Source organism: Rhinoderma darwinii, chromosome 3 (genome assembly GCF_050947455.1).
Source record: "Rhinoderma darwinii isolate aRhiDar2 chromosome 3, aRhiDar2.hap1, whole genome shotgun sequence".
Taxonomy (NCBI): domain Eukaryota; kingdom Metazoa; phylum Chordata; class Amphibia; order Anura; family Rhinodermatidae; genus Rhinoderma; species Rhinoderma darwinii.
Window position 1 is genome coordinate 393,589,637 of NC_134689.1, and position 12,266 is coordinate 393,601,902.

At 43.9% G+C, this 12,266-nt stretch overlaps 1 protein-coding gene across 1 annotated transcript in view; it reads left to right on the forward strand.

The window, feature by feature from the left end:
- LOC142750138 (intercellular adhesion molecule 5-like) overlaps nt 1-12,266 on the forward strand; it is a 58,534-nt gene that overhangs the window by 6,363 nt on the left and 39,905 nt on the right. The gene's annotated exons all lie outside the window — the stretch shown is intronic.

Genomic DNA, 12,266 nt, shown 5'->3' on the forward strand with positions numbered 1-12,266 from the left:
ATCAGGTCCCTGGAAACCCCACAGAATAGAGTAAAAGCCACGTAGCTTAAGCCCCTAAGAACCATGTGTCACGATGGCTTATAACTAAGTCTCTGTACTCATTTTGAGTACTGTGTGCATTTTTGGAGACCCTCTCTCAAGAAATAAAATTAAAAAAATTCAGAGAAGGGCAACTTAAATGGTCTGTGGGCTGCATAACAAAACATATCACCAAAGACTTAAAGGGGTTGTCCAGTTCTAAGAAATTGAAAGTCTATCCTCAGTCTAGGCCATCAATATCTGATCGGTCGGGGTCCAACTCCCGGAACCCCTGCCGATTAGCTGTTTTAAAGGGCCGCCCGCAGAGCTCGTACCACCGCTCCCTTCCCTTCATCTTCTCTACTGCATACACTGTGAATTGCCTACACACTTCAAGTGGGAGAAGGCTGTAATACTGTGAACTGCCCCTACAAGTATGTCAATGATTCACAGTGTGAGCAGTAAAGGAAATGAAGGGGAAGCAGCATTCGTACAAGCACTGCGGCCCCATCAAAACAGTTGGTCAGTGAAGGTGCCGGGAGTCGGACCCTGACCCATCAGATATTGATGGCCTATCCTGAGGATAGGCCATGCATTTCTTAGGACTGGACAACCCCTTTATCCAGTGGATAGGTGATAACTATTAGATCAGCCGTGGTTTGACTGCTCGAACTCCCACCGATCCCCAAAAGGAGGGTGCCGTGTCCCCTGTTCCCCCCAGCCACATGCCCGCAGCCAACGCTTTTCATCCACTCATGGACTTCGTCAGAGCCGGTATTCACATCCTAGTGTTTCTCATTGTTATATAGCATTCACTCCAATTAGGTAAATTCATATTCACCTGGTCCCAATCGCTTTTGGAGACGTAAGTATTTCCTTACATCATCATACACCTGTATATCTGTGTATATGTATAAAGATAATCGACACTGAATCTTGTTTCACAATTTCACATAAGTTTTCATCACATATACTTCTTTATGCAACTTAATAAAATTTTATATATTGTGTAGGTTAAAGAACCAACCAGTAAGTTACATATATTTTTATATAGAATTTCGAACAATAAAACATATTCGTAAACATAATCTATTTTCATTTAGTAAGATATTTGTAATATACAATCGTATACAAACGAAAATATAGGCTATAGTATCCCTCATATAATGAGACTATCATTTTTATAGGTAAAAAGATACTCCATAACGTGAAAACAAGGGGGGGAAGGAAAAACAAATAAGGTAAAAATAATAACAACAAAACAAAAGAAAAAGGAAAAAAAAAAATAAAAAATGTAAAATAAAAAAGGAAATTAAACAAAATTAAAATAAATTAAGAGAAAAAAGTGAAAAAAAAGAAGAAACAAAAATAATATTAAGAACTAAAATAAAAACAAGATAAAATAAATTAAATAAAGTGAAAAAAACAAAAGATAAATAAATAATTAAAAAATATAAAAATAAATATAAATATAAAAATAAAATACAATTTTTAATAAAAAAAAACAAAAAACTCAAATAATAAAATAAAATATAATAAAATAAAATAAAATAAAAAAATAATAATATGTGCTATGAGTGACTCGGCACAGGCAGGTGCGATGACGTCACTACATTGCACCTGTCTGCGCTGAGCCGCTCATGGCTCACGGCACAGTGAATGCTGGAGCAAGAAGCTGTCAGCTCTTTGCTCCATCATTGAATTAAACTGATAGTCAACGGATACAGATGGAACTGGGACCTCGGTGTGTGACTCGCGACCCCCGGAGGTCTTCTCATGACCCCCCCGGGGGTCGCGGCCCACATTTTGTAGCGTACTGCACTGTGCAGTTTGTGTTTGCGGTGGAGAGGGGGGCCTGTAATTTAAAGTCCCCCTCTCCTCTCCACTGCAAGCACAGACAGCACGATATAACACACATTGTGTTCGCTTCCTGACTGGACTCACATTCACATAGTACAGTGAGTGTAACATATGACTGTGACATCTAAGGAGCCCTCAGCCCTGCCCATCCATAACTAGTGCCGGCGTCACGGCACATAAATAATTAAAACATTTTTACTACATGGTTAGCGCTGTGTGGCTATAGGGGACAGGTCACAACTTCGACCGCTGCGACCCCTATAGCTATGCCACTGGCCTCAATCACCTGGATTTATGAGCCACTACATGGACACACGTCATATCCCCATCAGACTGACTACAGATGCCTTAAATCCTAAATTATCACCCCTATAACCTCAGTTTTATTGCCCCGGATTATCTTAATGATATATCACTTCATGTACTAATTGTCTTTGTGTAACATCTTAAATGTTGTAAGTCAGTCATTTGTAAACTTGCCTGAAGAAGGGGCCTCTGTGCACTGAAAGCCGAATATATAATTTTTATGGTTAGCCAATAAAGGTATCATACCTACTATACTTTTGTCTTTTTTGACACAAAAGTATTTAACATTGCATATGTTTTTATGTCAAATTTCTGTGTCCGAAGCCCCGGCCCGACATAATTCCCCGAACTTGTCCGTGTTATTTATATCAAAATAAATGACAGACTATAGCAGATACAAATATCAATCCTATTTTTGAGTTCCTCTAAGTGATTAAAAATATATATATATTACTTCAGCCTGAATTTATATTTTCTATTTTACTATTTTGCCACACTAAATGCCAAGTAATTCTAGAAAAAAAAACATTCTGTGAATCTCAGAATATTACCATCTATATATAAACTGCTTTACGTATAACTGAAATACAGCATAATATTATCCCAGTCAAGCACTGTGTAATCTGAGCCAAGTCGGCTTCCTCTTCCTCGTAATGACTTCCTCTGGGCCCAGGCTAATTCTCCCATTACCACAATTCCAGATTGGCATAGTGCTGGTCATTGTCCCAGTTGTGGCAAAGCTGTGCGCAGGAGTCTGTACAGCGATACACCACAGCTCCATACTACAAAGCTGCAGGGGCAACATGTGCCGCCGCCATGCTCTGTTGGGTGCTGTATGATGGAGATATTCTTCTCTAGAAGCAGTGTTTCTCACAGAATCCGACAGAAGAATACCACTGTTTGCCTCGATTTAAAGTTGTAGGTATTAGTTAAGGACCTATGAACCTCTATGGGTGCCCTATTATGCCTCCTTACTAAAGGGTGCAGTAATATGGCTGTGTGCATGAGGGCTTACATGGCAGCCATTGACATAAATTTCCGCTCTAGATTACAGTGGGTGCTGGTCCTTCATAGGGCTTATGGAAATGGGTTGTCTTACCGAAACAACCCCTTTAACATTACCAGGAGAGCGCCCCGCCACAAATAGTGTCAGTACCCAAAACTTATATCAAAGTTTCCTGAAGTTGTCGCAGAGAAACGGCACTCCAGAAAAAAAAATCATAGAACAGCTTTACGGGGCTAGTAGGAAATTGCATTGGTCTACACAAGAGCAGATAGATGAGTCTCCATGGTAACAGACTACAAACAAGCCTTGTGTGTAGTCTTATGTTACTCTCTTCCATCTTCCCTTTTCCTTACTGCCTATAGGTTATCAATAAGAGAGGGCAGAATGCGTGGCCTAGCAGAAGACTTCAGAATCAGATTACACACAGTATTTGTTTGTAGTCTGCAACCATGGAGACAGAGAGATCTGCACCGTAGCTGTAGATACAAAGAAACAGAAAGCAATTGGTGCCCTTAAAAGACAATTAAGGTCTTGGAAAAACCCAGCCATCTAGTAATGTTATATATTAACTCTAATTCATAGAGTGACAAAAAAAAAATAATACGTAGGAGTGCGAGTCTGATATAGGGATCACAGCGACCAAAGGGCTAAATTTAACCGACCTCCGGGGTGTCTAGCAGAGTACAGCTGTTCCATCTTACAAGAATGGGTTATCACTTCCCATTTTGAAGGTGTAATAGATCATTTCCAATGCCGAGCGATGATTAATCTCGTGGCAAGGATAATATGACCAATTACTACTACCAGATTTCTTGGAATATATTCCATTCCTAAAAAACACAAAGCCAAGGATGGCTCCGGGAGAATCCGATAGGACGTGACCGTATATATCAAATTAAAACTAGAATCCCATAGTTGTTTAATTACCGGGCATATCCACCACATATGAAGGTAAGTCTCCTTAAGTCCGCATTGCCTCCAACAGTACTCCGGTTTAGATTTATCCATTTGAGCTAACCTAACTGGAGTAAAGTACCACCGCAGGAAAATTTTCTTTGCCATCTCCCAGTGGTTAATACTATGTGAGACCCTCCTTACCCAAGAAAGAGCATGCTTCCAATCGGGTAAGGAGAATTGAGCTTCTAAATCTCTTTCCCAGATAAACATATGAGAAGACTTATCTAATGATAAATGTTCAAAAAAGGAGTTGTAAAATGTGGATATTCCCCCAACACTCCTAGATGACAATTATAAAAAAACAAAAGCAACCCTAGAAAAAGTAATATCTACATATCGCAGGGCGTGTCTGATCCTAAGAAACTTACAAAAATCTGTCGCTGGAAGACTGAATTTATTCTGTAGCACTTCGAATGAAGAAAGCTTCCCATCTTTATATAAATCTCCAATTTTCCCAATACCCAAATTTTCCCACTCAGCTAAATCTATATGTAGAATAAATGTATATAAGTATCGTAGTGGGAGGACCGAAATCGACACAGCCCCCAGAGGGTCAGATGCCCTTACCGAGTTGAGATAGGACCAGGCACGAACTGCCGCTTTAATGCCCGCTACCTGAGGTATCAAACATTTATGTGAAGCCGTTTTATGATGTAGAAGGGAGATTAAGGGTGCCCCTAACAGTGCTGTCTCTATAGAGGCCCATCGCTTCTGTGAATTTGAAGACCACCAAAATTTAAGTTGGTCCAGTACAGCTGCGTAATAATATTTTTTAACATCTGGGGCTCCCATACCTCCCAGGTTGATTGGTTTAGATAGGGTGGAAAAATTAATTAGGGCCCGTGCCCGTTCCAGATGTATTTATTCAATATAGATTGTAACTTATTGAGAAAAGACACCGGAGCAGTGATTGGTAAGGTTGTAAATATGTATAAAATGCTGGAAGGATCATCATTTTAAGTACTGCTATACGCCCAGCCCAAGAACTAAAGGGTTTACGAAAGCCAGAGAGTATCTTAGGGATAGAAGACATTAAAGGGGTATAGTTTTTCGCAAACGTAGCGGAACTAGGACTAGCCAGGTATATGCCCACCTTTATTCCCTCAGTCCCAGGGGACCTTCTGACTCGCTCCGCCAGAGGTTCCATCATAAGTGCAAAAATTATAGGAGATAAGGGGGCACCCCTGTCTAGTCTCATTAGAAATACGAAAAGTTCCCGAAAGGCATCCAGAATTAAACACCCTGGCGGAAGGAGACGAATATAAAGCCAACACAGCAGATTTAATAAGCCCTATAAAACCAAATTTGGTCAATGTTGCCTCCAAAAAACCCCAATGAATGCGGTCAAACGCCTTCTCCGCGTTCAAATCTAGGAGCAGAGAAGGTGTCCGAGCTAATTCTGCGGCTCTGATAAGGTTTAAAAACCTGATAAGGTTTAAAAATCGTCTCGTGCCGTCGGGAGCCTGTCTATGCAGAAAAAAGCCTACCTGGTCAGGGTGAATCAGGTCAGGCAGAATCTCAAACAGACGGCAAGCCAGAATATAACTTGACATCCGTGTTCGACATGGAGATCGGCCGGAAATTCGCAGGAGTAGTCGGTTCCTTACCAGGTTTAGGCAAAGTAATTATTAAAGCTTCCAACATCTCCGAAGGGAAGGACCCCTTAACCATTGCCAAGTTGAACACGGACGTCAGGTACGGGGCCAATATTGGGGCATATTTTTTTTAATACCCATTAGAAAATCCATCTGGGCCAGGGAACTTAAAGACCTTTAAGGACGCAATAGCACGCATAACCTCTTCCACAGAGATGTGAAGTGACAGGGAAGCAGCCTGATCTTTAGATAGATGTGGAAGGGGGATTGTGTCTAAAAACTCAGAGATGTCAGCTTCTTTCGGTACATACGGTAAGTATCCTGATCCTTCTCAAGATTCTAAAGAGAATCGTAGTAAAATGTAAACTGGTCCACAATTTTTTGAGGATGTGAAATTTTTTTACCTTGCAAATCTAGTAAAAAATTTATTTTTTTGTTTAGATCTAATAGTTTTTATTTGTTTAGCCAATAAAGCTCCCGGACGATTGTCATGGACATAAAAGTTCATTTGAGTCTTTTTAAACGGATAGTCAAATTTTGACATTAATAAGGTACGTAGATCAGAACGGAGTATTCGTAGTTCAGAAATTAACCGAGGAGAGGGGGACCTTTTATTTTCCGTCTCCAGGAACCGAATTTTAGAGGTTATGGAATGAAATTCTTTATCGCGTTTTCGTTTGGCTAAAGCACTCGCTTTAAGAAGCACGCCTCTCATAACAGCTTTGTATGCATTCTGGATCATAAACTCATCTGACACAGATTTTAAGTTGATGTCAAAATATTGTATCCGTTCCGACTTCAATACGTGTTGATGGTCTGGATGTGTCTAAATATATTCGTTTAGTCTCCACACATACGTGTGCGGACGTGAATCATTTTCGTTAAGGGAAAGTGTAATCGGTGCGTGATCCGACAAGGTTATCGTACCGATCTCGGTCCCCACCACATCCCGCAAACCCTGATATCCCAGGAAGGACATGTCAATCCTGGAGTATGAGGAGTGTACATAAGAAAAAAATGTGAAATCTACCTCTGATTCGTGGTGGCACCTCCAGGCATCATACAATACCCACTCATTTAACAAAGGAACTACATCAGACGGAGATCTCTGTGATATTGCCGAGGTATCCAATGAAGGATCAATTACGGACTTAAAGTTCCCTCCTGTGACCAGAATACCACGTCTAACATCGTCCATCTTTTTAAGGAGAGATGAAAAAAACCTTCGCTGACCGGTATGGGGGAAATACACATTCACTAGAGTATAAAAAAACTTTGTTAATTTCACAGACAACAATGAGAAATCTCCCCAGAGGATCAGAAATGGTAGTATGCAAATAAAAGGACACAGAACGCCATCCCCAAACGCCATCAAAACCCCTCGTTTTTTCCTTGTACCATCAGAAGCAAAAATAACATTGGAGAATTTAGTATGCGTACATATAGGGTGTTTACCTTGAATGAAATGAGTTTCCTGAGCAAAGATTATATCACAACGGGATGTAGTGGCTTCCTTCCAAAACATACTACGTTTAAACGGACTGTTCAAGCCCTTCACATTGAGAGATATTATAGTAATCGGCATGTTTTACAATAAAAATGATGAAACACCAACAGAAATACAACCGCGCCCCACTCATTACCATATAGAAGCCAATGGTCTTTGTGGACTATACGAAAATTATATGTTGTAGTCAGGTACAATATAAAAGGGAAAAATAACATTGCAGCAAGAAAAAAAAAGGGAAGAAAAAGAAAAATAAATAAATAAAAAGAAAAAGGGGGGAGGGAATTATCACCAGGCAAAAATGCTCTATCGGTGAGAAGTAGAGGGGGTAGAACAATATCCAGAGCTAAAAAAAAACAATGGCCTTTAATGAAAAACGACAATAATATGTGGCCCAGGACACCTCTCAGATAAAGCTGAATCAGGAATGATGACCGTTTCTGCTAGCGACAGTCCAATCTTCCTGTATATGAACCGGAGATCTAGGTCGTTGAAGGAGAAATGGCAAGTCGCTCACAATATTCCATTTCTTTAAAAGGTTTATACCCTCTTCTACGGACAGGACCGTGTGTGGAACTTCGTTTTTATGGATGTAAAGCTTTGTAGGGAAGCCCCACCTATACTTGATATTTGCAGCATGACCGGATAGAAACCACGTCTTTTCTGTAAAGTGGCAGCTGATAGATCTGGAAATATGGATAATTCAGCATACGGAGCTGGGAGAGCAACCTTCTTTCGGCATTCCGCCATCAATTTCTCCTTAATCAAATAAAAATGTATACGGACTAGAACATCTCGGGGTGCAAACTCAGGAGCAGACCTCGCCTTAGGAATTCTATGGACCCTGTCAATAGTGAAATTCAATGTGGAGCAAGATGGTAATATTAACTGGAAGACTTGCAAAAAATACTTAGGGAGGTCAGGCTGCAGGACTTCCTCTGGGACCCCCCGAACATTAAGGTTGTTCCATCTTGATCTGTCCTCAAGATCATTGACCTTATTCCGTAACCTATTCACCTCCTCCTTAAGCGCAAAGTGAGCGTCTACAAGCTCATTGTATGCAGTGGAAAAATGGGCCGTTTTTTGTTCAAGATGTTCTGTGCGCGCTCCAAGACCATCAATATTTGTTTGTAATTGATACACAACAGAATTGAAATCTTTAGCTATATCTTTATGTAAAGAAAGCAGCATACCTTTCAAGATGTCAGCAGTCAAAAGTCCTTCTGGTCTCTGGTCCTTCATAGGCACTTAGTCCCGATGGAGTCACCGGAGTTGCAGGCGTCTCAGCCGTGCATCTTTTCCCTAGATGGGGATGTTGTGCGCGAGCACCAGGCGTCTCGCTTATCCAGGTCTGGAGGACTCCTGACAGATGGCTCCGGAGATACAGCGTACTTGCTGACATCCGGCCGCTGGGTGGCACTAAGACAATGCGTCGCGGCCGGAGATAGAAATGCAGTTTCCTGGAAGAGCTGGTCGGCGCCAACTTGTTCCAGGCTCGGGTTCGGATCGAAAAACTCGGTCAAGGCACTTAACAGCTCCATGTGTCATCAGCGTATGATGCGCGGCTGCGTGATTTTCGTGCAGCCGCCATCATTATGACACTCCGTTTGGATGTGGTGCTTTTCTGTTTACATTCAGAGTTTGACAGCGGTTGCGCGAATCATGCTGTTCGCACGGAAGTGCTTCCGTGTGACCTGCGTGATTTTCACGCACCCATTGACTTCAATGGGTGCGTGATGCGCGAACAGCGCACAAATATAGGACATGTCGTGAGTTTTTTTCAGCGGACTCACGCTGAGCAAAACTCACGGACTGTCTGCATGCCCCCATAGACTTATCTAGGTCTGTACGACACGCGTGAAAAGCACGCGCGTCGCACGGAAGTATATCACGCTCGTGTAAACGGGGCCTAAAGGTGAGTATTATACCGTAGTATGGTAGTATAATCCGGGTGTTTTTTTAAGTCCCGCGTCCTGATTTGAGCCGCTTAAGCCCTCGTATTCGTAGAGCTCAAAAAAATGCGGCCATCCAGACCATCAGCCGAGCTCCACCCCTCGTCCCCTTTCACTGCGTTTTTAACGGCTGTTTTTCTATAGTCTATGAAAAATGGCTCCAAAACGGCTGAAGAAGTGACATGCACTTCTTTCTCGCTTCGGCCGAAAATACTCAGTGTGAGCATACCCTAATGATATATCCAGTGAATATTAATAAATACAAAAACAGTGGTAAAACTTTACGTGTCATGCAGTCTTAGGTTAAGTTCACATGGAGGTTTTTGCCAGGCAGAAAAAAATCTGCCTCAAAATTCTTCCAGGATTTTTAAGGCAGATTTTTTTTGTGCTTTTTTTCATGCATTTTGTGTGGCGTTTTTTTATGTGTTTTCTTTTCAGCGTTTTTTCTATGAGGCAAATGCAAAGACTGCGCCAAAAACTGGTTCAAATGAGTGGCACATTTTTTTCATGCCTCTTATTGATTTCAATGCAGGTTTAGATGCTTTTTTACGCGAGTCAAAAACTGCCCAGAAAAAAAAACACCTCTGCCTCCCATAAAAATCAATGGAGTAAGATGTGGGGCGTTTTTTGGCACTTATTCTGACGAGGTTTCCACATCAAAATCAGCACCAAAAAACTCAGTGTGAACTGGGCCTTAGGGGCCTGAACGTAATCCCTATGATTATTCAACTTTAAATTATAGAAAATAAATAAATAATAATAAACTACAGAATAATTGCGACACGTAGGCCCTATTCACACGACAGGATTTCCCGGACGTGTGACGGCCGTTCAAAAAACATCCGCGACACGGCCGCAGTAGGAACAATAGATCCCAAATGGGGCTATTCACACGACCGATTGGGAAATGCACTATTTTTGGCTGTTCTCCTGGCCGCTCGGCTCCCATAGAAGTCTATGGGGCCGGGTAATACACGGCCATCACTTGAATGTGCTCCAAGTGACGGCCGTGTATTCCGTCGCTCGCTCTCTCCTCCTCCTCCTCACAGTGCAAAGTGCATGTGAAGAGGAGGAGGAGGGTATTTTTTTGCTCCGTGTACGAGCGGAATCCCCAATCCCCGGCCACAGCTTCAGCAACGCTGTGGCCGGGGATTGGGGATTCCGCTCCAGTTGAAGTCCCTGACTTCACTGTCCATATATGGACATGAGGACTTCTCCTGAAGCCGTCCCCTACAGGAAGGTAGGGGGTGCCATCTATGGGGGGTGACTATGTACAAGGGGGCTGTGTAGCATTACCTACAGGGGGCTGTGTGGCATTACTTACAGGGGGGATGTGGCATTACCTACAGGGAGGCTGTGTGGCAATACCCACAGGGGGTCTGTGTAGCACTACCTACAAGGGGGTCTGTGTGGCACTCCCTACAAGGGGGTCTTTGTGGCACTACCTAAAAGGGGGTCTGTGTGGCACTACCTAAAAGGGGGTCTGTGTGGCACTACCTAAAAGGGGGTCTGTGTGGCACTACCTAATGGGGGGCTGTGTGGCATTACCTACAGGGGGGCTGTGGCAGTATCTATAGAAGGTAGTGTGTGGCATTACCTACAGGGGCTGTGTGGCATTACCTACATGGGGCTGTGTGGCATTACTTACAGGGGGCTGTATGGCATTACCTACAGCGGGCTGTGTGGCATTACCTACAGGAAGGGCTGTGTGGCATTACCTACAGGGGGCTCTGTGGCATTACCTACAGGGGGTCTGTGTGGCAGTACCTACAGGGGGGGCTGTGTGGCACTACCTACAGGGGGGCTGTGTGGCACTGCCTACAGGGGGCAGTGGCAGTATGTACAGAGGGCAGTGTGTGGCAAAAAATTTACAAATGAAATTCATCCGATTTTAAAACGGACAGGGGAAAAAAACGGATGCAAAACGGGTCCAAATTGTCCATAAGGCCTCATTCACACGGCAGGGTACGAGTATCGGCCGGGAAAATCGGCCGATTTGGACCCGATTTGCATCCGTTTTTTTCCCTGTCCGTTTTAAAATCGGATGAATTTCAATTTGTTGCCACACACAGCCCTTTGTAGATAATGCCACCCAGCCCCCTGTTGGTAATGCCACCCAGCCCCCTGCAGGTAATGCCACCCAGCTCCCTGCAGGTAATGCCACCCAGCCCCCTGCAGGTAATGCCACCCAGCCCCCTGCAGGTAATGCCACCCAGCACCCTGCAGGTAATGCCACCCAGCCGCCTGTAGGTGATGCCACCCTGCCCCCTGTAGGTGATGCCACCCTGCCCCTTGTAGGTAATGCCACCCTGCCCCTTGTAGGTGATGCCACCCTGCCCCCTGTAGGTGATGCCACCCAGCCCCCTGTAGGTGATGCCACCCAGCCCCCTGTAGGTAATGCCACCCTGCCCCTTGTAGGTGATGCCACCCTGCCCCCTGTAGGTGATGCCACCCAGCCCCCTGTAGGTGATGCCACCCATCCCCCTGTAGGTGATGTCACCCAGCCCCCTGTAGGTTGCACCCACCCCCCCCCACCCCTTCCAGGAGAAGTCACTGACTTCAATGTCCATATATGGACAGTGTAGTCACTGACTTCTCCTGGAGAGGAATTCCCTGCCACAGGTCGGGAATTCCGCTTCAGAAGTGAGTGACGTCACTGTGTCCAGTGTAGTCACTCACTTCTCCTGTAGCGGCATCCCCGGCCATAGAGTCGGGGATTCTGCTGCAGAAGTGAGTGACTTTGCTGCGTCCATATATGGACAGTGTAGTCACTCACTTCTCCTGTACCGGAATCCACGGCCATAGAGTCGGGGATTCCGCTGCAGAAGTGCGTGACTTCGCTGTGTCCATATATGGACAGTGTAGTCACTCACTTCTCCTGTAGCGGCATCCCCGGCCATAGAGTCGTGGATTCCGCTGCAGAAGTGCGTGACTTCGCTGTGTCCATATATGGACAGTGTAGTCACTCACTTCTACTGTAGCGGCATCCCCGGCCATAGAGTCGGGGATTCTGCTGCAGAAGTGAGTGACTTTGCTGCGTCCATATATGGACAGTGTAGTCACTC